The 25,531-nt window shown below is 42.8% G+C and overlaps 1 long non-coding RNA gene across 3 annotated transcripts; it reads left to right on the plus strand.

Moving 5' to 3' along the window:
- The first annotated feature begins 1,162 nt into the window (after positions 1–1,162).
- On the plus strand, positions 1,163–24,988 carry LOC120098527 (uncharacterized). 3 transcript variants are annotated; one of them, XR_010060218.1, is made up of 3 exons: positions 1,639–1,980; positions 14,315–14,484; positions 24,366–24,988. It is a non-coding gene; the product is annotated as an uncharacterized LOC120098527 (long non-coding RNA). The 3 variants fall into 3 exon arrangements; XR_010060217.1 differs by lacking the exon at positions 24,366–24,988 and adding an exon at positions 18,128–18,464 and having other exon boundaries at positions 1,640–1,980; XR_005496803.2 differs by lacking the exon at positions 24,366–24,988 and having other exon boundaries at positions 1,163–1,980; positions 14,315–14,610.
- Positions 24,989–25,531: the final 543 nt, after the last annotated feature.

The following is a 25,531-nucleotide window of genomic DNA, read 5'->3' on the forward strand; positions in this document are numbered from 1 at the left end:
CCTACTAAGAGATAAGCAGCCCCCCTACCATACAGTATGTCTTCTGTGATATTCTGCGTCACCTCAGACTGAAAGCAATGGATCATCCTGACCTTGGATGAAGTCGTCACCATTAAAATGTAAAAGAATAAGAGCTTTTCTCTAAGATGAGGATGGGGCTGTAAGATGTCTGCTTTCGCCCATTCATTTCAAAATACTTCCAGAAGTCCAACCCAGAATAATTATGCAAGAGAATGAAATAAAAGTCACTCACATCGAAAAGAAGTAAAATTATCTGCTCACAGAACATATTATTTTATATAGACAGAACTCTAAAGCTTAAATCAAAAAACTCCTGGTAGCTATAGATTATTCTCTGCAATAACAGGACACGGAAGTTAATACCCCTTCCCCATGAACAATCTATTAAAGAAGAAAATTCTATTTACAATAGCATCAGGGAAAAACTTATTATTAAAGGAAATAGAGGACATCTATAATAAAAACATAATGAAATTGTAAGAAGACATAAATAAACAGATATCCCATGTTCATGGTTAAAATACTTACCAGTGTTAAAAACATTATTACCCAAAATGATGTACAGGTTCAATGTAATGGCCACAAAAGTCCCCAGGAGTATTTTTGCATATATAGAAAACAACCAATCTTAAAGCAAACGATTTAATTCTAAGGAAAACCAAACACCCAAAATGATACTTAAAAAGAACAGTTTAAAGATACACATTTCTCGACTACAGTAATCAAAACAGTGTGAGGGGTTGGGGAGATGGCTCAGCTTGTGAACTGCTTGCTGCACAAGCATGAGGATCTGAGTTCAAGTCCAAGAGCTGGGGGTGACATCCTGTGCCTGTCATCTCAGCACCAGGGCTTGCCAGTCTATCTGAATAGATGAGCTCCAGGCTCCATGAGAAACTCTGCCTCAAAATGTAAGGTGGAAATCAATAAAGGAATACATCCAGTGTTGGCGTCTGACTACACATGCACACATGCATGTACGCACGAGAACAAGCTCCTCCAAAACACACATGTGTATTCACACATGCACAAACGTATACAGTGTGGTGTAGGCATATAGACAGATATATAAACAAAATGGAAAATCAATAAATAAACTCTTACACGCAGTTGCTATGACCTAAACTATGCCCTACAACCTGTGTTTACTATAGAATCCCTGACTGCCCCTGTGTACCTGTTAGAGACAAGAGCTTCAAGGAGGTGGTGGTTAGTGTTCAATGAGGGCGGGCCTTTAACCTAAGAGAGATTGTGTCCTTATACAATGAGGAAGCAACAGGAGAACTCTCTACCCTTTGACGACTTACCAAGACTGATATAGGAATGCCAAGCTCCAACCATCATGGCTCTCTGACCTAGGACTTCAAGAGCAAATGTCTACGGTTTCAGGCACTCTCTCTATGGCATTCTGCTATGTCACACTATATTAACTAGTTCAATGGTCAAGTGACTTTTTTATCCTCAAGGAAGAAAAGTCTGCTTAATGGGGAAGGGACAATCTGTTCAATAAATGGTGATAGGAAAACCAGATATTCAAATTCAAAATAATGGAGATACACCATTGTCGTGCCCACCTCGTCCGGCAAGGAAGACGCAACACCTGCGGATCCTTGTCAACAGCCTTTATTGCAGGACACCTTCATTGCTGATACGGGGACCACGAGCGGCAAAGTCGCTCGCCTTATATACACAACAGTATGCTAATAATCTCTCAGGGATTGGTGGGGCACGGGTCACCCCACTATCACCCCACTGTCATCCCACTATCACCCCACTACTTGTCCTCCAGGGATTGGCAGAGAACGAATCACCTCACCAGCATGGTACCGCCCCCTCATTAGCATATTACCAGCCAACTGACACCAGGTGCAAAACCCGTGCATGCGCAGTACTATTGTTCACCACAGGAGGGCGTCGGATCATACAGCTGCCCTGACAAGGGGACAAGCCTGCGCATGTGCGGTAAGTTGTTTACATTTAGACGGGGCTGGCTGTTGGCACCATCTTTGTTTTGCCTCGAGGCTCCCTACACACCATTATCTAATAGTACACAAAATGTAAACTCAAAATGGATCTAAGAGCTAACTAAGGACAAGATGGCATTTGACCTCCATTTGGAGACTTCCATTGGGTGTTATGACATTGGGCAGTGACTTTTTGGATACAACCCTGAAGGCACCATGACAAGTGAGTTAGATGTCATGAAACTGTAAAACATGAATTCATCAAAGGATAGTATCAGCAAAGCAACTTCTAATATTAAAGAAAATATTTTAAAGTTATATATCTAGTAGGTTTTGGTATCAAGGACATACAGAAAACCCTCTAAAACTCAACAGTAACAATAAATCATGGGTTTCTTTGAAGTAAATGCTTTGAGTAGACATTTCTCCAAAGAACAGTTACAAATATTCAATATTGCGAATGAAAGGTGGTCTCTTAGTGGTTACTAACGGACTAAATAGAAACTAAACCAAGGTGCCAGCTCACACCCAGTAGGAAGGTTTCTGTTAAAAAGTGAAACAGAAAGCATCAAATGCTTTTGAGGATGCGGAGAAATCAGAGTTGCACAGTTTTGGTGAGTGGGTGAACAGCACCTCTGCTGTCAGAAACAGCATGATGGTTCCTCCGAAACTTAAAAACAGAATTACAACAGGATTATGAGATCCAGTTTCTGGCTGTATACGCCACATAGCTGACGGAAGAGTAATGAAGGAAGGCTTTTACACTCGGGGTAATAACTGCATTATCTACAATTGGCCTAAAGGTAGAGGTGGTTTAAGTGTTTATCGACTGATATGCAGACAAGCAAAGTGTAGCTCACACACATGCACGCACGCACCAAGAAAGGATATTCTGACGTGCTACAGTGTGGATGAACCGGTCTCCAGAAGATAAACACTGCATTATTCCATATATCTGAAGCTCCTAGCCAATTTCACGTGGACAGGAAGTAGAGCAGTGGCTGTCAAGAGCTGGTGAAGACGGGAACGTGGGGTTCCTGTTTAATGGGCATAGAGTTTCATTTTTGTAAGATGAGAAGCTTGTGGATGTGCCAAGTGGTGGCAGCTGCCTGAGGTGCCTGAACTCAACACCAGTGCACATATTTACTTTTCTTTTTCAAAAAAATTTTAAAAAGATACTGGACTTGATAGTTAAAGACTTCTCAACCTCAGAGCTAGAGAAATAGCTAGGGAGTTACGAGAACTTTCTATTCGTGCAGAGGACCTGCTCATGCAGTTCCCAGAACATGGTGGTTCACATCCACCTCTAACTCCAGTTTCAGAGGATCTGACAACCCTCTTTTGACCTCCATGGGCACCAGGTATACTTGTAGCACACACACATGTGGACAACCATACATACTTATGAAATAAAAAATTTTAAAAAACTTTTGGTGTCTCCCGATTTAAAAGGTAAATTATTGAGAAAGCTTGGTATTGTAGCACGGCCCAGAGAACCTTGGCCTAAAGGCTGTGCCAAGGCTATGACTAGAAGCTTCCACGGACTAAGAGAGATGAAAGGCGGCACTTCAGCAACCCGCTCGGCCACACAGAGGCGGAGTGCTTCCCAGAACTGCTCCATCAAACAGGGCCTCTGGAAAGCTTAAAAGTGCCATCCCTTAGACTTTTCAACATGACCCCGAGGGAAAGAGAGGCTTGTGTAGAAGAGCTCTGTCCTGGCTCTTGTGTAATTGAATCAGTGCTGATGTGACTCACAACAAGCCCACCATGTCTTTGTAAAAAACCCTGCCAGCTTGAACAGAACAGGACAGGATGAAGGACAATGCGAAATTAAAACAGGCCAGCTGGGGTCCCCAAATTCTACCGGCAAGAAAAGCAGGCTGAAACAACTATAACACCCCACTGAACTGGAGCACCCCCACAGAGTTGGCCCTGCACCCTGAGAGCTAATCAAAGAACTTCCGATATCAGGGCAATTGAATTTTGCAACTGCAGCAAACCAGGATTCTTTTCGTGCCTATTTTCCATGTTTTTAAACAAAAATAATATCCAGCTCCCATCTCTCTATTGCGCAGGGGGTGTGGGTAGAGAAGGCTTCCTAGCTTGAGAGGAACTAATAGAACCAAAGTGGCAGGCATTGCAAAGACCTTAACATTCACACAGACTGGGGTTGGAAGCTGCATGCATTTGGATAAGTGAGAGACAAGGATCACAAAGGACACAAAACAAAGAAGGAAAACAAAAGCTAATTCTATTATGATTAGGTGAGGAAAAATTAATCCAATTCAAAGAGAAGTGGCACAGATAGATCTTCTAATGAAATAGGCAAAGGACCCTGGCAATAGTTCCTTTCCTTTTCTTCCCTCCCTCCCTCCCTCCCTCCCTCCCTCCCTCCCTCCCTCCCTCCCTCCCTCCTTCCCTTCCTTCCTTCCTTCCTTCCTTCCCTCTTCCCTTCCTTCCTTTGCTTCCTTCCTGTTTGTTTGTTTTGTTTTGTTGAGTCAGGATCTCACTATGGAGCTCTGAATGTCCTGGAACTCACTCTATAGAGCAGGCTGGCCTTGAACTCACGAAGACCTGCCTACCTCTGCCTCCTGGGATTAAAGGTGTTGGCCACCATGCTGGATTAGGGTGGCAATGTTCTGTTCTGTTCTGTTTTGTTTTGTTTTGTTTTGTTTTTTAACAACCTTCTTAACTATAAGACAAAAAAAATCAAACTCCAAGTTACTTAATTTTAAAAACTTCTATCAACATAATAAATAAATAAATAAATAAATAAATAAATAAATAAATAAAGGCATGCATTATGCCCTATGAGATAACCACAGTGCCCAGAGAAAATATATGTATATCTGTATTAATTTAGAAGTTACTTGTGTGGAAGTGAAAGTTTAACTTTCCAACTTGAGAAACTGTGTGGTGCCAACAGAATGTTTAGCTGAGAGGCCTAAAAAGAGATAGGAAAGATAAATTAATAAATAGAAAGCCTGAAAATGGGGGGAAACAATAAAATTAAGAGGAATTAGATAACAAATGCTAAGGGATTCGTTAAGCATTTGAAAGCATTCTTAGAGTGTAGCTTTTAAAAAATTTTATGTTTATTTAATTTTTTTGTGCGTCTGGGTGTTTTGTTCGCAGGGTTTGCATTTGAACCATCCTAAGTACCTGGTATGCTCAGAGGTCAGAATATGGTGTTGGAGCTCTTGGAACTAGAATGCTCCTAATGCCCCTAAATCAGAAGCCATCTCTCAGGTCCCCCAAATGCCTATACACTCTAGGGAGAGTACAAATAACCATCAAGCTGGATATGGCGCCATATGCCTGTAAACACCAGCACTGGGGGAGTAGGGACCGTGACAGAGTCAGGCAGATTCCTGAGGCTCACTGGCTACAGAGCCAGTTGAACCAACAAGTTTCAAATTCAGTGAGAAACCCTGTCTCAAAATATAAAGGCAGAGGCAGGTTGAGGGAAGATATTTCAAGTCTACCTCTGACCTCCACATGGATTATATATGTACACCAACAAAGTACACACATGTAACACACACATGCACACATACACACACACAGAATATACAAGGAGAACTAGCAAATCCAAATGCAGATTGCCGCAGAAAGCATTCCTAGCACCAAAGAGCTCCCCTCTCTCCTCGGAATGCATCCAGCCAGGAAGTCTTTGGAGTTCACATTTCACCACTGTTTAGCAGTGGTACAGAGGGAGCAGCTGATGAAATCATGGAAAAGAAAGAAAAATGAGGTGGGAAGTCAGAAAGGAAAGGCCACGCTTTCAGTGTCCGCGGGGGTCACATGGTTAAGGGGCCTCTTGAAGTTCCAGAGGGCGCACATTTCACAACTAATATTGATCTGGTCCATGTGGCGGGGGCTAGAGACGCTGTCAGCTTGGAGCAGTGCCAGGAACAGAAAAGAGCTCTGTATAGAAGGCTGCGGTTCAAGGCTGTGCGAATGGTCTGGCCACGTGACTTGTAATATCCTAGTAGGTCCTACGGGGTTGCGGTATCAACTGTGATAAAATGCACAGTGTGTCTACCATACTCTACAGGAAGAAGCACAATGTCAAACCTGGGGCCCGGGAGCAAGGCCAGAATGTCTGAACCATAAAGTTACTTAATGACAGTTAGTGACAAGGCTCGGGGGACTCCTGGTGGAGATGGAGCACTTGCTCAGTGAATATCTGCGCCCAGAACTCCTAAACTCACGAATGTAGTTTGCTCACAGTCTGTTTTTTTTGTTTTTTTGGTTTTTTTTTTTGTTTTTTGTTTTTTTTTTTTTTTTTGGTTCTTTTTTTTCGGAGCTGGGGACCGAACCCAGGGCCTTGCGCTTCCTAGGTAAGCGCTCTACCACTGAGCTAAATCCCCAGCCCCACTCACAGTCTGTTTTAATCCACAAGACAGAGAGAACTACAGGCAGACTAAGAATGATCCAGAGCAGAAAGCACAAGTAGGTTCTACGTAGACCCACTACAGTTCCCCAGGTCTCTTTCTATGGACAATGCACTTGTGAACCAGACACCTTATGGATGGTCATGTGTGAGATCAAGTCTGTGTGCTGAGATAATGTCCCAAACTCAGATCAAAGAAGGATGGCAGCTGCTTTGCAACCTCATTCAGAGAGGGAAAATGTTCCTCAGGCAGAGGTTACCCACACTGGGAGGAAAAGAAGAACAGCGTGTGATTATAGGTAAGAATTCATGAGCAACGACAAGCCACTTATATGCTGACAGTGAGCGAGATGACTGAAAGATAGGAAACAAGGAATTGTGGGTGGTTAGAAGCACAGACTCACTATGAGAGGCAGAAAGCACGAAGATCTCTGAATCAGACACTTACCAGGAATCTGACAGGGAAGCAGTAAGCAATCAAATGCCTTTGTGAGTTAACACTGGCCAGTTTTCACCACTGGTCAACCTACTGTCATAGCCGTGAGTAAAGTGATCAGAGAGGCGGAGCTAAGAGGGAGTAAGTGGTTAAAACATCTGAAAGCCTTTCCAAATCTTCTTTGGGACGATACGAAGTTGCTGCTGTCATAGCACGACAGCAGTCCACAGGTGTCCAAGCATGCAGAGCCATCCAAGCTGGGCCACACTGATACATTAGCAGATCTCGACGATACCCTATAAGCGACAATAAGAGGATGTGTCATTTAAAAGCAGAAGATTAGAAGTCATGGATATTAATCATCATCCTGAGCCCCTTCAGTAGTTATCAGTCTCTTTCCAAAACAGCGAAACTTTTTAGTACCTAAGGAAGAGAGAAAGAAAAAAGGAAACAAGTTTCATTTAAAAAAAAAAAAAAGAAGCCCAAATATTTGAAACAGTTTGCCTGAACAAAGAGAAACGAAGAAATCTCTCCAGATGGCATCATTTCCCCCAGAGACCAGGAGACCTGGGCATGGACAGGAGCACAGAGTAGTATACTTCTGAGCTCTGAATCTGCAGGAGAGCTTTCTCTTGATTGATTAAAGAAGCAAAAGAGACTGAATTAAAGCAATCCAGCCAAACAAGGAGACAGGTTTCTAATGGCTTTTTCCTCCTTCTGAAGAAATTGCAGGACGATGCTATGCATGTGGAAATGAATGTAGTCTTCAGTACACAGTTCATTTCAGACTTCGAAACGGGAAAAGCTTTTCCTGGAGAATAAAAAACAAAGTGAACGCTGTACTCAGATAAGTCACAAATCACGTCAAATACATAATAACCTGTATATTATATGAATATCATACAGATAACAGATTACTTTTGATCAAGGTGCATATTTGTCACATGCCCACTGTTCACATTTATTTAAAAAACAAAAGATGATTCAATTTCCTTGGTTCCTCTTTTAATTAAAATTGTCACAAGGCCCAACTTTCTTACACCTCCTGTGTTTTTGAATACAGGAAATGCTTGATCTCTTTTAGGCTCTGCTATTTGTTTGTTTGTTTGTGTTGTTCTCTCCAAAATATAGGAGTGTGTAAGAGCTCACAGTGATAAAAGCCAGGGTTGGATGGAACTGGCTGGAGAAACACAGCGTACCTGAAAGTTCTGAGATAGAACAGCAGTAACCAGAGACCTAGACCCATCTGCCTCTACTTTGGGTCACTTTGGAGGATGAATTTCCAGATGGACCATGCCTGTTCTTAGTCCCCACAAACCAGAGAATAATAATATAGTACTCTCCATATCCCTCACGTAACTGAAAACTCTCCTACAAATAGCCTTTTCACGGTTTCCCAAAGATAACGGGGTCACAACTCCGAGTAATATTTTTGTTAGATAATATATGGCACAAAGCTGTAGTATATCTCTCTTTGGTGACCATGTGGCCTGTCATCCAAATGGGGCATTCTAAAGGGTCCAAACACGGTCATTGGTAATTTGTAAGTCTACTTGGTACAAAACAAGGCAATTCTAGGCAAATCTATCAACTTCCATTGCTTGAGAGAAAATTTCACACCATGTATTTTTATATACCTAAAATGCTCTGTGGGCTCAATATTTTGGTATATACAGCTTTACAACCCTCGCCCCCAAATCTCCGTCATTTCACCATTCCAAATGAGACCACATTTCTTCTAGCAGTCACACCAGCTCCCCCACACTGCCCCATCAACCTCTGATTGAACCATTTACCCATTACCTAGGTAGGTGGGTCCGTCAATTCTCGAAGTTTCTGATAAATATAATCATTCGATAAGTGGTCTTTGGCACTGTGATACTTTTCTTTCTAAGCGGTGTTCTACTATAAGGATATACCACATTCCATTGACCCATGCATCACTGATAGACTGCTAAGTTGTTTCTACTTTTTGGTTATTGTAAATAATGCTGCTAGGAACATGGGTGTACAAGTGTTTGTGTACATATATGTTTTCACTCCTTTGGGGGGTACTTACCTATTTGTGCCCCTTCTTTCTGGTTGCCCCTGTGCAATATACTTACCTATCAAATTTTAACAGAGGGTTTTCATACGCCAGACAGGAAAGCAAGAAGTAAGTAGGAAGGGCCTGCAGGGAAGAATGTTGTGTTACTGAGGTGAGGATTTTGTTTAATATTTGTGCCTTCTTTTGGTGTTAACGGACATAAGCATTACGAGATTAGACTGGTTGAGAAAAAGACATAGGGAAGGAGTGGGGAGAAGGAGGGAGGGAATCAACCTTAAGGATCAGAAGAAATTCCTGCTGGGCTACCAAGAGCTCTTGCTTCATAGTTTAAAATCATTTACCTAAGAGCAGATGGACCAACACAGCAAAGCTAATCCAACACTGGCAAAAGCTCCAGGGTCTTTGCTCCTTGAGCTAATATTTACATTCTGTGTCTTGAATAAAAAGTTTTAATTTCTCCTGTTAATAGTTTTCACTCACTGATGACTTTTTTAATTTGCCCCTTTTCTTTAAAATGCAGACACAGGCGAGCTCTATTTTGAGGGACTGTGTTTAACCTTATGAAGATGTACACACAGGTGTAATGGCCTCATGTGATGAGCCACGGTGAACTTAGATGTGCTAAAGTAAAATCAATACCCACCGAAGAGAAAATTAGAAAGGAAAGGCAGCAGCATTTTTTTCTTCCTCTTTTTCTTTCTTTTTCTCTTGTCACTGGACTGTGCAAGTTGGGAACTCTTAGGAATCATTATGTATAAAACCCTCCAGGTTTCCATTCTAATGGGTTCCAGGTTTTTCGGCTATGGAGATGGGACTACAGACTTAGTAAATCCTTCTTTATTTGTCCCAAAGGCCAGGCTGTGCTCTCTTTTCTCTGGTGCTGGTTTCTATTCATTCTCTGCCTCTTCTCAGGGTCTTTTGCTACCCATCATTAATCTTTCAAGCTACAGCTGGGTGGGTTCAGGACAAAACTATCAGAGGAACTGAGAAATGAAATATTTACCCATAGCAATGGGGGAAAGGGTCTATCAACCTGAACCATTCAAATGCAATCACATTTTTATTCTTTCTATTCTATCCCTTTCTAGATAGAAGGAATGATGTGTGTATATATGTATGAATGTATGTACACACACACACACACATATATATAAACTCACATATACATATATACATTTATTACTGTCTGCTCTCATTTGTAATGAGGTGTAATATATAGAACTCAGTTAGTTACCATGGAGACACTGGTCCTGTTTCTTATCACAGAGCCACACTATCGTTTGGTGTCAGCCAAGGAGGGATGACAAAGGCTGCCCCAAGAGCCTAGTTCTGCAATTATGGAGCAATCAGGCACCTCCTTTAATAGCGCTCATCCAGGTACACACACACACACACACACACACACACACACACACACACACACAAACACTCGCGCGCGTGCACGTGCGCGCTCCTTGCTGTCTCCCTTTCTTCCCTTTTAAAGTCATACAAGAGGAAGTAGGATGCAGTTGCCAAGTACAGACATCTTCTGTTGGATGGGCTGCTTGTACAGGACTCCAGTAACATTCCTCAGTTTACAGAGCTCATTAGCTGCTAGCCTCTTAAGCCACCCTCCTTAAGCCTTAACAAGTATTTTCTCCGGAGGATGTACGGCGGCCTCCCTTTCATGCATGAGCTGTTTTATCATTTGTCATTAACAAAGTGAGGTGGATAAATAAATATCCCAGCCTCTACATTTGCTCTTGGTCCTGAGCTCTGTTTCTCTAACCACACTGCTGAAGCTATTGACGGAGAAACAAAAGGAAGAAAAAGAAAGAAGGACCAGCATTAGTCACGTCCCATAGCACTGTCTAAATGAGATGAGTACGCATGACAGGAGGGACAGGGGCCTGGTTTTTCCTTAAGGATTTTCATTTTTAGGGATGACTGGTTGTTTCCGAGATTTGCCTTGGATGCTCAGAGAGACATTTTAAATTCTCATGGAAATTTGGGGTGAACTGAGGCATTCAGATTAGTCTGATTATAGATAAGCTTCTTACAGTGATCTTTGCCCTGTGCAGTGCCTGTAATTTCATAAATTACATAGTCATCTTTGATTTGACTCTAAAGTCCTGGGAGGCTGAAGCCCCCTCACCTGAAGAAGCAGGGTATTTAGTTTTTTAAAAGTGTGAATGCTGGTGGGATCGTGAGAGACAGAAACAGAGAAGAAATAGTAATAGTAATAATGGTAATGATTATATAATGTCTATGATGCAATCACGTCTCCAGATAAACTCACCAAAACCTAAGGTGGGGAGATAGCCCATAAAATCTATATCGTAGTAATGATCAATATGAATCAAACAGTAAAAACTCTACAATAATCTAAATGTTGGTGAAGGAGATCACAAACTCCAGAATCTGTGGTATAGTCTGAATAGATCCCCAGAGTTCTTATGTTACAAATGCAAACCCCAAAAGCAAGTCTTGAGAGGGTGGGGCTTGGGAGGGGTGAGCACATTAACTTGTAGGTGACTGGAGAAGAACAAAGGATGAGCTTGACCCCCTCCCATTCCTTCCCCCATTTCTTCATCTCTGGATACTTTCTCCCCATGTCACTGGAGCTTGTCCTTGTGACTACAGGACATTGCGTCATGACATAGCCTCATCAGATATAGCCCTTCAACCTCAGACTTGCCAGCCTCCAAAGAAGTGGCCCGAATAAACTCCCATTTACTGAAAGTTGCCTAACCTCGTATTGATACAGAAGCACAAAACAGAATAAGACTGTTAATAAGATGTGACGCAAGGGGAGTGGGAACAGAAGGAAAAAGAGAAGAGGAAGAAGGCATCCCAGAAAAGACAGACAGCGGAAGTGAAGGTTCGCTGACGGGGATGCCCATGGTCTTCTCAGGAGACCACGGTCATGTTGGCATCGCCAGAGCAAATCACTCTTGCATTCCAAGAAAAACTGTAGACTCGGCTCGGGTGTGGGACAGTTTCCTTATCCCAGACCAACCCCCAAAGTGTGTCCCTTCTCATTTTACTAGACGAATATGGGGAGAAAAAAAAAAGAAAGAAGCGGGGGTAGGGGTGGCGAGACTAGGAGAACAGTTACATTCAAAGTGACTCAGTAAGGCCAAGCAGGCGGTGTGTGGACACATTCTGTGCTGTATGACCCCCACATGCCAGGAATGTCATTAATTAGAGAAGAAATGAATGACTGGAGAGTTGCCAGAAGTGGCTCAGGAGATCAAGGGCTGTGTGCGCCCACGTTTCCACCTATGTGCTGGAATCTTTGGGAGAGCCGCACAGTATGTATTAGGCTTTGACAAGGGCCTGATTAATGCTACCTTCTTAATGGGCAACTGACTCCTGGCATTTTTGTTGCCAAAAGATGGCCTCATAAATATACAGTGTCTTGGAGCTGAACCCTGAGCCATGAGCTGGCTGAAAGCCAAATGAAAACTCACTAAGGCTGTTCTAAAAATGCGGAGAAATCTCACTAGCTGGTGAGCAGGAAGAATGAAGAACCTCTTTTTTTTTTTTGGTTCTTTTTTTCGGAGCTGGGGACCGAACCCAGGGCCTTGCGCTTCCTAGGTAAGCGCTCGACCACTGAGCTAAATCCCCAGCCCCGAAGAACCTCTTGATACTGTAACAGCAGGTGCTCCAGGGAACCTCGGTGCTCCACGATCTCAAAGGCTCTCTATCCATTAGAGAAACAACAACAACAACAACAACAATAAAAAACAACAAACCCATGTCCAAGAAAAGTTGCTACTTGCCCAGCTCAAAATACTATGTCCCCAGAAGACCCCAGTAATGTCACTCTTACATAACAAAGACAATAAGTACACTTCGAAATGGATGACTGTCAAAAAAACATTCAATGGCTTCCTCTGGTTTCCTTTGATAAGGTTATGGTAAGGCATCAAAATAATCGGTACCTTCTCTGTAAATGTCATCAAGAAAGGGGATGAAGGGCTGGGGATTTAGCTCAGTGGTAGAGCGCTTACCCAGGAAGCGCAAGGCCCTGGGTTCGGTCCCCAGCTCTGAAAAAAAAAAAAAAAAAAAAAAAAAAAAGAAAGGGGATGAAGATTGAAGAGACTGTTTCTATGTATTTTACTCACTTGTGCGTGGCATTTCATTCATGGAAAATCCTAGTCGTCATTAGATTTCTAAGTCTTAGAGAAGTTGCCAGACAGTGAAGACAGTAAACTCCTGTTGACTGAATGATATCAGCCAGTGGGAATGGATACGTTCTGTACTACTTTACAACTTACAAAGCATTTACATATATTTACCAGTCAATGTCATTGGCTAATGCGCACAGGAACTAATACCTCAGAACAGAAGTCAGGGACTTTTACCTGGTATCACAAGAGACTTCTGCTCGTTAATTCTTGATGGCCAGGGAGGTGCTTAAGGTAAAAACACCTGCCGCCAATCTGGCCAACCCTAGTCTGAGGTCAGTTTTCCTGGAATTCACATGTTAGAGAGAACTTACTTCTTACGACATGTCCTCTGACCTCTAGGGGTATCCTCTAGCAAGTGCATGTGTGTGCACACACTACACATGCATGCACACTACATAAGTAAAGTAAATGTAATAAGTTCTTAGCATGGTTGTATGCCTGATTACCACTCAAACGTTTTTCAAAGTCTCCATAAGGACTTAGAATGGAGACCAGTAAAAGTATGTTATTTCCATGATTTTTAAGGTTTTGTTGCCATTTCCAATTGACAATAAAGCCCCCATTTTATTGAAGGAACATGTGAAAATACCCTGGCCAACACTCGGGGGTTTCTTTATATTTTGTTGTGTTTTTTTGACTCTTCAAGTTACACTGTTCTGAACATCTAGATAGTCCAGTGCACCAGGATTAGCTAATCAAAACCAGCTGGTCACAGCCAGGAACTCATTTGTAACTCAAAGTTTTAAGATGTTCTGGGTACTTGAGAAAATCATGACACTTAGGGTAGGAAATTCAACCCTCCCTTAGCTGTTCTTATGTTTGCTTCACCACTTTAGCCTGGGATTAAGAATATACCCTTTATGAGTTATCCCATCTAGGTGCTGCTGGCCTGCTGCTACACCTATTGGCACCTGAACGCACCCATCTCCACGGTGTGTAGCTTAACGAGAACCAATGCTTATCAGGGTAGTGGCAGGCATGGATGGCAAGCTGTTACTCGGAGTGAAGACCTGAGAACATTTCAAAAGCAGAGCAGGAGTGCTGCCCCCACTGCCAAGTGACTTCTGCTGTCCTTGTCACTTGCAGGATGAAGCTCAGCTAACAAGTATCATTAGGAACCCATGTCAAAACAGAGAGAGAGAGAGAGAGAGAGAGAGAGAGAGAGAGAGAGAGAGAGAGAGAGGAAGAAGGAGGAGGAGGAGGAGAGAGAGACTGGAGTTCTCCCCTCTCCTTCTGACGTGATGACTAAAGGCTTTTCCTACCATCTTTTCTTTTTAGGAAAAGGCACCAGGCGAAACCTCTCACTGATGGCTGCCCAGATTCCTGCTCCTCAGTCACCAAGGGCTTCTGTTTCATTTTTATGAATTTGTGTTCCTTCTCTCCTTTCCTTTGAGAAGTAAGAACAGATGGCTGCATTCCTTCGTCACCACAGCTCTTCCTGACTGATTGTACGCTCCTCGTTCTCCTTTGTAATGTTTGAGTACGAAAGTATATGCGCTCATCAATGCACGAGACAGATTTGTATCCATAAACACGCTGATCTTGGGAACATTTCTATCCATTTCACCTTAAAACTTGGAGTGTGGTTCACTTGCCTAGAAAGGGGAATATTTTAAGCAAAACACAATGTTCACTGAGGCAGGGGATATGATTTTTAAGGAAGGCTCTGGGCTTATGGCTATGCCAGCGCAGGTGAAAGACAGTAAAGAGAGCTGACGAGGGGCCAGTGAGAAGGCTCAGTGGGTAAAGGCTTCCCAGTCAAGCCTGACAACTGGAGTTCAAGTCCTAGAACCCATATCCAGCTAGGAGAGAACCAACTCTCCCAAACTGTATGATGCAATGCACGCAATGCACGCAATGCACGCACGCACGCAATGCACGCAATGCACGCAATGCACGCACGCATGCAATGCACGCAATGCACGCACGCACGCAGGCGCGCAGGCGCGCAGGCACTGCATAAGTCTGCCCACATTTTCTATAAGGATAGCTAACTGCATATGGGTGCACAGCATGGCATGGGTGTTCTTAGTAAGCTCGACTGGGAGGTGGTAACAGACTCTAGAAAGTGTAGTGTGAGCATTTACCCTTGAAACCCTGTGCAAAACCCGAAGCCAAGCACGTGAACATGAACTTCTCCCTTGCTTTAATGGTGCCCAACATTAATCAGTCCCAGGCTTTGCTCCCTCCCCTTAGTCAACTTCTTTTCCAAAAAGTATAACATTAAAAGGTAGGAAACATACACATCCGTAGATGTCTGTATACAGATACTAATAGAGACAAAGAGAACCAACAAGATATGGTGGCAGCATCACAGAGATGAAATGAATAAATTCTGGTCCTTAATCTTTAAATATACTTGATCTCCATTTTAGAAGTATACATTCAAGGGACTATCATTGCATACTAATGATTTACTTTTTTACTTCATTAATTTTTTCATTAAAGAGGCAGTGAGACATGTATGTATGCAACATTACTGCTGATTACCTAAGTATGATAACATCTAACCAGAGAATGATATCCTGGGGGAATTATATATTTATTTATTCATAACTATATATTTTACATTTTTAGCAATGTCTTTTTGATTGTCTTTACTATCAACTTAATAAGCAATAGATAGAACAAATTTTGTTTTATTACGTTAAAAAAATCCATTTTTTCTCTTTTTGTTGGAGCCATTTTTGGTTTGGTTTATATGAAACCCCCCACATTAGTCACCACCCTTATTTCCAGATATCTTTATTTCTTTTAAAGCTACCTTCAGCTTTAAAGATGAGAGTGTATATGTCTTAGGGACTCTACATTCGTCCCTCTGCCTCTCCGATTTCATTCTCATAAACAATGCCCCAGTCCAAACTGTCATTTCCCCATCACAGGATCTCCCTCTGAACTAGTATCTCCAATCGATTGTACTCAGCACTACCACGATCAAACCACAGCAACTATTGTTTCCCTTTCTTGTTTATAAGACTTTGGTGGCTTCTAGTATAACAGGGAACAACAGAAAAGATTCTCCAGTCCTGTTCATTCATTCACATCCCCTCTCTCTGCATATATATGCAATGTATATAAATATCTTAGAATCTATTATATATTCTAATATATATATATATATATATATATCTCCATCCTCTCATAATGGTATATAGCAGGTGCAACATCATTCTTATTTTACAGAAGAGGAAACCATGATGCAGACTGCAAGGCAATCAATCACTTGACAATACACAGTGTCCCCTTAGATGAATACACGGGAACTCTGGCTTTGGGGTTCCATCTCCCTGTCTCTCTTCCTCCTCTGATGTTCCCCATTCTGTTCCAGGATCAGTGCTCTGAGTCTTGGTTTACAGCCTTTTCTCTGTCTGCCAGTCCTTTCTCTCTCTCTTCCATGAAGCTCAGTGAGGGTCTTGTCTAGTCCACTGCTTATTTGTATTATAACGTTGTATCTTGTACTATACCACTTGGCATGTGTATTCTAAAACTATAACTCTAGAGAAGTAGGACAATTTATTACCTCACTTTTCGTACTAATGAAAGGAAGATTGGCAGGCTACGGCAATGAAAAGAAATCAATCTACTACTGTGGGGGTGAAACCATCATGTCAGAAATATACACCACAGGCACTCAGTAAATATTAATTAATATAAAGAGATTATCATTCATCCCTGAGATCCTCCCAGAACAATATACGCTATCTCCTTTGCTCCTGGTTGCCCAGCAAAATGTGAAAGAAAGACTCTATTGCTAAATACACCATGTATGTTGGCCACAGGACTTACAGACATCAAGTGGTACTGACCAGAAAGCTTCCTTCCTCTGGCTGGCTCTCAAAGTATTAGGAGGTGCCACGGAGGCCGATGGGAGAATAAGACCATTAGCAACCTTACCCAGTGTGACCCCTGGGAATTACAATAGTGACCAGCCTGGCAAGGATGCCTATGGGTATGAAAAGGGCATGAATTTTATGGGGGTAACCCAGAGAACACAGTGGGTTACCCCCACCAAAAGAACACCTCCCTGCTACTGCAAATATTACCAGGAACCCCCAGTTTGAGATCTCACGGCCCTAGGGATGAACTATTATTCTGACAAATGCACACAGCACCACACTGCCTTTTAAGTTTATATTTCTATACCCACAGGCCAGTTCTCAGATCTCATCTGAGAAGTTCCTTTGTGCAGCGATAGTAATTAAAGCGAAACTCGCAACTGGTCAAAGTACAGAGAATAAGAGGGCAAGGGGGGGCTCAGCCACAGTGAGGTTACATACATTACCCCTCCCACTTAAGGATGGACCAGCACTGAGGAATGAGCAGAAAAGAACAGAAGAGCCAGGAGCTGGAGACAGCTGTACTCAGGAGCTCACAGCTGCTGCGGTCGCCTGCATAAGACCTGGACAAGATCAAGCTGCTCAGTGTGGGATGGGAAGGGAGTCATGAGCCCCTACCCCAATTGAAGAGCTATGAATGGTTTCTGGGTCACCCACACTCCAGGAAATGACCCCCATACCCAGAAGTATACGAGTAGCACATATTGGAACCAATGAGCTATTAAATAATTTTTAAAAGATTGCATTAAGTAGGAGGGGGGTTGGGGAAGGGGACCTGAGAGGAATTAAGTTGGAAGGAAATATGATCAGAATACAATGTATGAAGTTTTCAAAGAATAAAAATACTTTAAAGGAATTATATTCAAAAGATCTGTACACAAGAGCTATGGGAAATTCCTGGAGTGTTTTGGACAGTACGTAGCATTTAAAATTTGCTTCGAAAATAACACCATTGCTGAACATGATGGTAATACCTATATTCTCAGTTCTCTGGGGACTGAAAGTCTGGGTCGTAGAGAGAGTGTAAGTCTAGAGTGAGCTACACAGTGATACCCTGTCTCAAAAAGACAAACAAAGAAAAAAATAAAACAAATAACAGAAAAGATAAAGAGACTTTTATGGCTCCAGCTATTATTTACTGAGCCCTTACTATACACTAAACATAAATGATGAAAAGTCAAAAAATGAAAGTTACAGTGTTTAATGAACAGCAACAACAACAAAAAAAAAATCGTGTCCCCTTAATGCATTTCAGGAAAGAAATCTAAAGCAAAAGTGACACCAGGGATCTCCCACAGAACTCTCAACACACCACTGGTATCCATCAGTGGGGATGGTCAGAATGCAAGAAATGATGCAAGAAAGATGACTCAAAGTGAAGCAGAAACTAGACCGATGCCCTGAGAAAAGTGCAGAAGAGAGTCTCACATGCCGATCAGTGTTGTGACACATGTTCTCAGCCACGGCATGTGGGAAGTGAGGGCAGAGCGCATGGGGAGAAGGCGGGTTTCAGGGTCATCCTTAAGAACTCAGTGAATTCAAGCTCAGCTTAGCCACAACGGAGTAAAGAGAAATGTTTTTAAACAAGAAAAGGGTTTCCTGTTTTATATGTTTAACATAGTAAGTGCATGTGGAATCCGAGGGAATTTAAAGTTCCAGGGTAGAAGGTAGGTTCAAGTGACAGTGTTGCGATGTTTCTACTAAGGGATATATCTGAAGATGTCTTAGCTCCTTAACTGCGCCATGATAAAATCTTCCAAAAGGAAGCCTAGGTTTTTAAGCATAGACCACTTGTCATTTGCTGTGAGTATTCGGATTCATTCAGGCTGTTTATTTCCTCTGCGCTGCTTTAAAACGAAGTCTGAGCTACCCTTGTTTCTCTGCACGATGGTGCAGAGAAGTAGTTTAGAAGTCTATACACAGCAGACGCCTGTGCCAAACCACGATCTAACACTGATGGGTTTATAGAGAGCACCCACTATTGTGAGACCAGGAAATAGGACCCAGCATCAGAGGATCATGGTAAAAGCAAGGTACCCACCGGCAGGTCGTATTTACAGTTAAAATATTTGGGGTTAACACAGCCAGAAAATCATGAGGCAAGGAAGGATGGCGGTGCTGCTTTTGCCTCTGTCTGGAGAAACAAGTACACACTCAATCCAAGTGCAGTGAGGGAACCTCTGGCCTCTGCCTCACAGTGAGAGGTTGTGCCACCCTCTCTACCAGCGTGCTGTGTTCATGCTCTGTGGAGAAGAACTGGCAGTTGCCCACGTAGAAGGAAGAGCCTTTTTGTGCCTGAAGGCAATATTCAATCTGATTTACGGGGTCTTCAAAACAAGAACAGGTCTAAGAGACCATTAGAGCACCAGCATTACTAGTGACCCTCAGCTAACATTCAGAACACTTAGGACCAAGGGGAATGTGGTGGTGTGAATGAAAACAGCCCCCATAGGTTCATATACTTGAATGTCTGGTTCCCAATTGGTGGACTACATAGGAAGGATTAGGAGGTGAGGCCTTGTTGAAGGAGGTTTCACTGGAGGCGGGGCTTTGAGGTTCTAAAAGCCTGCCTGGCCCAGTATCTCTCTGCCCAATAAAATATCTTGAAAACAAAATATAAGTTCTCGGCTACTGTTCCAGCAGCACCTGCCCGCTGCGTGATCCCTACCGTGATGGTCATGGATTCACCCTTTGAAACTGTAAGCAAGCCCCTGAAGAAATGCTTCCTTTTATAAGTCACCATGGTCACAGTGTCTTTGCACACCAATAGGACACTGGCTGAAACAGAGAAGGAGAAAGAGAAAACCAGGTACAGAGGAAGAGGGAGGAAGGGAATGAATGGTCACAGGGGACAATGATAAATAAAATAATAAATCTGATTAACAGACTCCTGATAGCTTACAAAGTAAGATGTGTGTGCTTGCAGTGTGGGAGGTACTAGGCAAAGGTTTCACACCTTGGCTGCTGCCCTACCAGCCAGTTCTCAATGAGTGAGCCTTTCCTGCCAGGCACCATTCAAAGTATACGTGTTTTATGGCTCTCAAAGTTCTCTGAACGAAGACTGGCTTACTCCCCCATCTTAGAAAAGGACTACCAACTGCTTCACGACAGGTTCATGGGCTTGGTGCTGTCACACAGATGAGGGCAAGGAGGTAACAGATTAAGTAACATGTACCCTGTTGGCATAACGGGCCAGTAACAGGACTGGGACTTAAACCCGCAGGTGCTTGATTCCCATGACATGAGTGCTTGCTACAGGTCGAGCTCTGTTCAAAGTGTGTATTAACATACCTTATCCTCCTAACAGACCCACGATCACGGGTACTATTGTCATTTCTGTTTCTCAGAGGGAGAAACAGAGGCACAGAGAGACTGTTCCTGGGGTTGTTTGACTGCTACGGGGGAAATTAGGACAAGAACCTAGGAAGACAATCCAGAGCCAGACCCTTACCTAATACGACGCTGAGCCTTTTCATCTAATTAGAGCAAACATCTGTAACACTGAAAGCAGAAAGGGGTCTAGTAGCTGAACACATGCTGAGCAGTACACTACTTGTAACTTTAATTTTTCAAATCCTATTTTTAATGACGGCTCTCAAACACTTTAACCTCCCTTATAACCCACCAGAGGTAGTGATATGGGAGAAGTGGACCTGTTTAGGAAGGTTCTTTGGAACAACTCCCGTCTGTGTTGTCTGGAAATTGGCAGTTCATTTCACAGGTTAGCAGGCAGCGGCAGCTCAATCCACTCGCAAACACCTCACAGGTACACCAGCAGTCCAGTTCGGTAGAGTCGAGTTAGCAATGGCGGGGACCCTACCTAGAGAGACAGCCAGGCTCGAGTCAGCAGGCGGGACCAACAGGAACACCAGGAGAAGTCCTCTCGGCTGTGCCTCGCTAAGGGAAGCGAAGATCAGCAAAGACTCGAGACCCATAAGCGTTGCACAGCTAGCTGTACCAGAAAGCTCTGTCTCTGTCACTCCGTGGAGTCCTATTTATACCCTCTGAACATCCCATGTCCTCCACGTGCCTTGCCTCAGCACGGGTCTTGCCTCAGCACGCGCATCTCATCAATCTGAATCCACAGAAGCAGCAAGAAACTGCAGCACACCACCAGAAAGTTTTTGGTGCGTTTCTCTCTATGGAGTTTGGGCAAATGCAGCTCAGCTATGCAATGTAAGGTAGCCCGATACATGTGTGTCCTTAGCAAAGAGTCCTCCATCACCTGTCCTTTCACGTGCTTGCTTTAGAAGAACATCCTCTCTCCTGTGTCTGCTTCAGCGAAACACTCCTTGATGAGCCAGCCTTAGCCTTTCACGCCTGTGTCCATTTCAACGAAACGTTCCTTCACGAGTTTGCCCCAGCCAAACACCATCCAACACAACTGACTCTCCCAGGAACTCTTAAGTTTCTTCAACTCCTGGTAATATTCCTGGAGCCCTTACAAAACTTCTGTGGGACACTGGCATGCCATCCTGATTCACTTCAGGACCAAAGGTTTGCTGCTGGAGCTGAAGTGGTGCTGCAGTTGGGCTTGCCTCTCCTCTCTGCTCTCTGCTCTCTGCTCTCTGCTGGAAAACAAACAAACAAACAAACAAAAACAAACCTGCCCGTTCAGTTAGCCAAGGACCTTGTTGGGGAGGCACCACAACTCCTCTTCTGGGGGCGTTGATTCTCAGGGGGATCCCTAATAAACACCTTGGTTGCCAGATACAGCGACACACACCAGCATGGCAACAACAATAAAAAGAAAAACAAGAAAAACCCTATTTGAATATCTGCCTCTGCTTCCTGACCTTCTGAGGAGCCCACTTGCCTAGAAAACCTACCTCTATGGCTCCCTGCAGCGCCTCACTTAACTCACCCAGTGCTGGGTATCTGGCACTCTTCATCAAAGCACAAAGGCTTAACTTGGCCAAAGACAGGGTTTGGTCACAGAAGAACCCAGAACTGGAATTGAGATAGTCCAATCTGGAGCTTCCGATTTTACTGCCTATATTCTCCAAGTTCTTGGATTATAGGTATATTCTACCATACCCAGTTTACATGGTGCTGGGCCAGGGCTCTGAGCATGCTGGGAAAACACTACCAACTGAGCTGCCTCCCCAGCGCAACTGTCTAACTCTAGAGTGTGCGAGTGTTCTTGATGTTGGTGCACACAGAGGGGACAGCTTCAGCTGTCTAATACACTGAGGTGTATTAGTTCACGCGCCTTGAATACAGAGGAAGAAAAGGAGCATTTGAAAAGACTTCAGTCATGAGGTAAAATAAAATCTCACCACAGAGCATACCCAAGCATAACGGGAATGGCCGGAAATGTAAACAGGACCGCCTGAAATAATTTTCTTCCAGCTCTCCCACTACTCATTTCTCGGGAAGACAGAATGGAAATAGCAAAGGGGAAAACATTCAATTAAATATATACAAGGAGTTCATTGAATTAGCTTAAACTCGAGAAAAGGTTTCGTCCTCCAAGATGAGATGTTTATCATTTAATACATCTGTCTACTATTGTTCCTCACACAAGGGGAATTGAAAACAGGAAATGCCAGCGGTTGGCCCTGACTTTAATGAGCAGTTACAGGGTCTGAGATCTGTTGGCACCATCCTCAGGGACATGGAGCAGTGTGAAAAGATGGGACGGGAGAGAGCTGAGGTAGCACGGGATCATGGCTTCTGTCTGAGTTATAGTCCCTGATTATAGACTTTATCCCGTGCTGTAAATTGACAGGCGCTTTTAGTCATCCTAACTCTACCACTCTCTCCAGCACAGATATATTCGAGACAAAAACAAATGTCACAATTCACATGTCAGCTTAAATCATGTGCAATCCACTATTTAAAATCATACTTAAAGTATTATTTCCAATGGGGACACCTGAAAAAAAAATCCAAATTATTAAACGTATTCCTGATCCTAGTTTGTCTTGGGCACACCTCTATTTCATTTAAAACCTAAAGTAAATCTGAAATATACCAGGACACAGGAAGGCTGAGAAATCAAACACCAAGAAAATGGATTCAGTTAGCCAGGATTACATGCATCAACGAACTGTACTAAAGTGAATGTTTGCGAACACCAGAGGTTCTTGTTTCTGAGACTGAGGCTCTTGAAAGAAAAATCAATCACGTTGGAGAAGGTAACCTCTCTTCATCCATCTCTAATTAGTCAAGCACAACCAGGTGGACTTCCTATCACTGGTGGATCAAACTTGTGAAATTGGTTTTGATCCAAGATTCACTGGCGCATCTTCTATAGGAAGCCTCTCCTCAAACCCTCCTCCACCGGCACGGATCCTAAGGGATGCTTCTGGGTTTTGTTTTGTTTTGTTTTTTTGTTGTTGTTGTTGGTTTTTGGTTTTTTGGTTTTTTTCGTTTGTTTGTTTCCATCCTACATTTCTGTTTACTGGGTCTTACGTTGACTATCCTACACTCAGTGTGTCTAAGGCTAACTCCTGCAAGTCTCCCTGGAATTACCCTATAGTTCTGAGAACAGGCGAGGAGCCTTCAAACTGGACGAGTTCAAAGTTGGCCTGGGCCTTCCAAACACATGCCACATACCTGTAATCCCAGCACAGTGAGACCTTGTCTCTCAGAGAAAAAAAAAGAGAGAGAGAAAAGAAAAAAAGAAACGCACACGTACACTATATTATTAAGTGAAAGCAGGCATAAAGAGCCAGTTCTTCAGATCTTTTATTTTTTAATAAATCAAATAATATTGGCCAGATTGTTTTTATTAGGGCAAAACCCCTTCTGGAAAGTCACCGCTCAAGTCTAATAATGGGGTAGGTGAAGGGTTTCGGTATTTTTCTGAATAATCAATACCAAAGCTGCTGATGTAAATTTATTTGAACTCTAGGGAACACAACCTTTGAAGTTCTGGGAAAATTTTAAATATAGTGTGCAAATCAATAAATGGACAAAAACATCACTGTCAATGTATTCATTTTTTATTTGGAGAGAAAATAGGTCTTGAAATGTAATGGCTCACCCCCTCTCTGAACCTTTTCCTAAAGTCCTCTTTTCTTTTTTTTCTTCCTTTCTTTCTTTTAAACAGAAGAAACTCGTGACAATCTCTGAACATGAAACATTCTTTAGGGCTATAATTAGAAATGTTGCCAAGGTCCCTCTCTCAACAGGGTGACTCCTCAAACCCTGAGCAGTCCTCCTCTTTCCACTCCTTTGTACTGATCATATATATATATATATATATATATATATTATATAATATATATATATAATTTTTTTACACGTTCATTAATTCACATTCAAGTGTACAACTGTGCTAACCAGAAGGGCTTGAGAATATTTTACGGAGCGATTCTACTGGCCTACTTTGGTGGTGTGTCTCACTTTGAATGGAATGCAGCTAGGAGATTTAAAAAAAATATATTTTTCATTACTGACTATTTTCACAGTCCACTAAGCAAAAATACAAAGCAATTTTTTTTCTTACCCCCCATTTTCCCTTCCTTCTCTTTCTTCCCCCACAGAGTTCAAATTAAAGAAAGGTGAAAATTGAAGCTGTTGCACGGGAGGCGATTGCAACATGCATATTTGATTTTTATGATGGATCTAAATTGCTGAATAAGACCACGGAACAAAGGGAGACTCCAGCTTCCTGCCCATCACGGGCAGCCACTGAATGCAGAACAAAAGCTTCGGCCATTAGGGGCTCAGCAGGGAGACACATTATATAAATGACTTTGTCTTCTTTGCCCCCTCCCCCCTACTGGGTGCACTGGACAGGGGTAGGGGTGTGTGTGTGTGTGTGTGTGTGTGTGTGTGTGTATGTGTTCGATGATTTAGTAGGGCAAGAGATAAGAAATGCTGGGAGCAGCTATGGAAAAAGGAATGAATAGTTGCATTATGATTCAAAGGGCCTATGTTTTACTCACTGGGCCAGGGTGACTCTGCTCTGTCTGGGCTGGGAGCGTCTCCTAAAACTCCCTGGAGGAGGAATATGGTTCAAGTCTTCAGAGAAACCTTTAGCTTCCCCCTACACTATTTTGTTTCTTCCTTGAGAATGATGAAGCAGAAGGGAAAATGGCTAGAAAAAAGATTATAAAATTCTAATAAAAAGCTAAATGTACTCAAAGAATAAATCTACCCATGATTCACTGCGGTTCTGGCTTTCTAGGATAACGCATGGATACTGCCTTCCAGACTGCAGGAGAGAAAAGACACATTGTTAAGAATCCAAGTTTTAGGGGAGGGGAGAAAAAAAAAAAAGAAAAAAAAAAGAATCCAAGTTTTAACATAGTGGAGTCAAACTACTTTAGCAGCCTGCCCTCTTCCCAGTATTGCCAGGTTAACAATCTCTGCAGGCAGAATTTGTTTTGTAGAAAAGTTTTAGAAAACTTCACAAAGGCCAACCATTTACTGCTTCTAAAGTTACCCAAAGGAAGGGTTGTGGGGAAATTTCCAGCAGAGAAGAGAATCTAAGAAGAGTTAGGTTTAAGCTTAAAACTCTTAAGTTCCATGTGGCTGGGACTGAAGTCCAGGTCACGGGTCACCCACAGTCACCTCTGCTGTGAGTACATTCATGTGAGGGAATATCTTGTGGTATTCTTGTTCAGAGACCGCTCTCAGACACCGGGAGTCTTTGCTGGCTTTTCTAATGAAGCGAGTGTCTCTGTCCCTCCCTTAGGTACCAAGA

This window comes from Rattus norvegicus, chromosome 19, assembly GCF_036323735.1.
Source record: "Rattus norvegicus strain BN/NHsdMcwi chromosome 19, GRCr8, whole genome shotgun sequence".
NCBI classification, from domain to species: Eukaryota; Metazoa; Chordata; class Mammalia; order Rodentia; family Muridae; genus Rattus; species Rattus norvegicus.